This window comes from Belonocnema kinseyi, chromosome 4 (assembly GCF_010883055.1).
Source record: "Belonocnema kinseyi isolate 2016_QV_RU_SX_M_011 chromosome 4, B_treatae_v1, whole genome shotgun sequence".
NCBI lineage: Eukaryota > Metazoa > Arthropoda > Insecta > Hymenoptera > Cynipidae > Belonocnema > Belonocnema kinseyi.
The window spans coordinates 75,121,956-75,125,898 of NC_046660.1; positions in this window are offsets into that span (position 1 = coordinate 75,121,956).

Genomic DNA, 3,943 nt, shown 5'->3' on the forward strand with positions numbered 1-3,943 from the left:
AGCCTTGGAGGAGATTATGTTGAGAAATAAAAAAAAAAAATTCTTAAAAACGTTGTTTTTCTTGGTCAGGCCGGAAACTTATCAATCCACCCTCGTAGATAAACATGTAAAGTTGGGATCACTGCTACTGCGCCAAACCAGGCTTGACGCAGGAGAGAGGGTTATCTGAAACTTCCTATTCGCTTCCCCTACAACCCCTAAACGAGAAGTGTCGTAGAGTCTACTGAACATGTAAAACAAAACGTTTTGTCTTTTGTTTCGCACGGCTTCCTTGGCTAACTTTTGGTCATCCGCCTTTTATGTAAACAAAATATTTGCCAACAGGTGGATGATGTTTATACATGAGATTTTTTTTTTAATTCTGCCAAAAAAATTTTGGTCTATTATATATAAATCAAAAAAAAAATTATTAATACATGCAAAGCAAAGGAAAACGTTTTGTCTTTTGTTTCGCACGCATTCCCTAGCTAACTTCAGGACATACGTCTTTTAAAGTTAGGATTAGGATCATTCCAACATTTCGTATAAAATACTTGAGAAGAAACGTTCTTTTTTCTTATGCTTTGATATCACAATACATAATGCGCTTATTGTAATATGACATACTCATATTTTTAGACTTTATTTCTGATTAAGGGATTTATAACCCTAAAAAAACATATTTGCTTCCATCAATTTTTTCTCCGGCATTTCAAAGAGTATTTTTTTCTTCTTTCTTTATTAACATTGTATTATTAGATATAAGTATAACATTTATTTCAGTTTCTTGACATTTTAATAGATATAAGTGAGGTTATACATATTTATGCATATGAATATTTATGTGTGTTTGTATGATCTTTAATGCATTTAATGTAAAATAATTTTTGATTTATTAAGTAAAGTATAATTTTAAAATGAGTACCCTTAACGTACCAATAAAAATGTATGATATTTCAATCCTAAATTTCTTTCGGTCTTTAAATGTTGACACTGAGCATTTTCTTATATAATTTGTTTATAAAATCTATTCAAAATATCGGATAATAATTTTCCATCATTAAACATCACTGGCGACAGAATTTGAGGAAAAATACTAGAAAAGATTTCTTTCTGCCTTTAACTGACCACACTGGGCATTTGCTTATATAATTTGTTTATAAAATTATTTAAAAATTCCGGATGATAATTTGTCATCACGAAACATCACTGGCGAAAGAATTTAAGTAGAACTAAGAGAAAAAACGTCTTTTTTCTACCTTGCAATGTTCACACTAGGCATTTCTTTATATAGTTTGTTTATTTAATTATTAAAAACTATCGGATGGCAAATTTTTATGATCGAGTATTATTTTTTTCATGAAAACAAGTAATTTTGACGCAAAAATTAAGTTTGAAAACGAAAAATCCATAGTGTATACTTTTCGTTAATTTAATTTGTTTATAACAATAAACTTAACAATCTCATAATGTTTTCTTACTTCCAACTACTCCCGTGCATAAAATCTGTCAATGCTGATCATAGAAATTTTTGTTCGCGAAGATAAACAAAAAAACGAAAAAATCCACTTTTTCTTCACTCTTTGCATTAACATAGAAGTTAAAAAAATAAATAGACATTTAGGCCCCATTAACCTCTTTTTAATTTAACGTTGAATTTTTCCAAAAAAAATCCAAGATCGATTCAGAATTTCCAGATAAAAATTATTTTAAACCTCGCTTTTTGATTTCATCCCACTCTGAGACGGAAGCACACCCGACCAAAACTACAAGGGCTTCCGAAACCCTAAAAAATATTTTACTGGGCGAGCCTAAGGGACATGCAGGTAAAAAAAATTGCATAGGAAACTAAAGACTCTAAGATAAGGAATTGGTTTGCACATTTTTGTTTTTTTTCTCACTTGGAACATCAAGCAAGCATAAAGCTTGCAATCACCCCCCTATCATCCCAGTTGGCTGTCCCACCCCCTATTACAGTACTATCGGTCCACCTTTTCAATGACCGACTAAAGTGTACCGGTGGATCCCGGCAGTATTTCAGTGAAGTATCTTAGAAGTAAAATGAAATGTAGAGGCTAGAGGCGTGCCTTGAACTCGTACGAGTCGAGCCAGATGTTACAATATTTACTGCGAACTGGAACTCTGATATCGCAGTTCATTCGAGCACGATACCGCTTAATAACCTAAACGTCCCTCGACTAATGGCGTTCAGTAAAAAATGGGAATCAACAACACATTTCATAAAACTCCGAACTGCGTCAGGCGACCTCCAGAACGAAGAAAAATACATTTATTTGTAATTCAAGAATGTTAAACATTAATTATTTAAGTTGCCTTCACACTTGGAAAACTTGGAAAACCTAGAATTGCCAGTAAATTGTTTTATAGCTGAACGGAGCGATCTTTTCAGAGAATAATTCACGGGACTGTTTCTTGATTTTATTCACACTTTGGCGAAAGAACTAAGATCTTGGAACTCACGCTTTTAAAGCAACGGTGGCTAATCTAAAAAAGAAGGGTTCCGAGAATTTGGTCTCGGGCCAAAGCGTAAATAAAATCAAGGAGCACTTTCGTGAAAATTAAAAATTTTAATTTCTCTCCCTGTGGAAAACCCCAAAAAAATATCAGGAACTATTTTTGAATCAGGAAATTTAGTTTTTAAATCGTGCCTAAATTTAAAGAAAATTGTAACATGAAATTTAATAACAATGTTTTTCTATTTGTAAACGTAGCTCTTTTGGTTAAAATTAAACTATTACAGTTCAGGGTTCGCCTTTTAGTAGAAAATTGTTGATTCTCGTTTGAAATTCGACTGTTCCAGTTAAAGATTCCTCATTTTAAGAATAGTTAGAGGTTCTTCACGTTTGAGAAAATTTAACAGTTTTGTAAAAAAATCGGAATTTCTTTTTGTTGAAAATTAAATTTTTTAACTGAAAAGTTAACTATTCTATTTAATCAACTAAGTATAAAACTATGTCTTTAAACATTCATCTTTTTAGTACAAAAATAATATTTTTGGTTCAGACTCCACATTTTTGCTTTAAAATTCAACAGTTTGGTTATAATTTGTTTTTTCTTGACTGAAAAATGGTACATGGTTGAAAATTCTTCTTTTTTGCAGAATTTACCTTCTTTTCCATTTTAGGATCAAATTTTTTTATTGTAATATCTACTATTACAATTTCCTTTGATGATTTATATTTTTAGTTGAAAATTCAGCTGCTTGGTAGGAAGTTAAATTATTTTGCTCAAAAATGTATTTTTTCTTTTATAAATTAACTTTTTTAATTGAAAATTTAACTTATCTTGTTGAATATTTCATAATTTTAGTTATAAATTAATTTTTCTTCTATATTGAAAATTTATCTGTTTAGTTAAAAATTCGTATTTTTTTAGTTCCAAATTTACTTTTCTATTTAAGATTCACGATTCATAATTTTATTTTAAATTTGATCTTTTTGGCTTAAAATGAAAACTAATCCAGTTTAAGACCATAAATTTATGAGTAGTTGACAATTTACCGATTTGGTTAAAAATGCTTTTTATGGTAGGAAATTAAATTTTTCCAACTAAAAATGAAAATATTTTTTTTTATTGGATAAAGGGGGAGGGTCGGTAAGGCCGGTTTTTGGCCTAATTTATTTTTGGACCAAAAAATCTGAAAAAATCATGGTAGTATCTTACAAGTATCCCGAGTCGATTGCACGCTAAACGGACTACCCTCCACCCCCCAGCCACCCCCACCCCCCTACAAATATAGGAAACACCACTACCCAACAACCGTATTTTCGAGAGATTTGACACTCTTAAACATGTATTCTGAGGTTAGCTCGGCGTTACTATGGTTTCCGGGGTCGCCAAATACAAATCTGGCGTCCTTTGACTTTTATCGCGTAAGGTTCAAGGTCATTGGAAGGTCAAATCGAGAGAAAACGGTAAAAAAATTTTAAAAAATATGTTATAG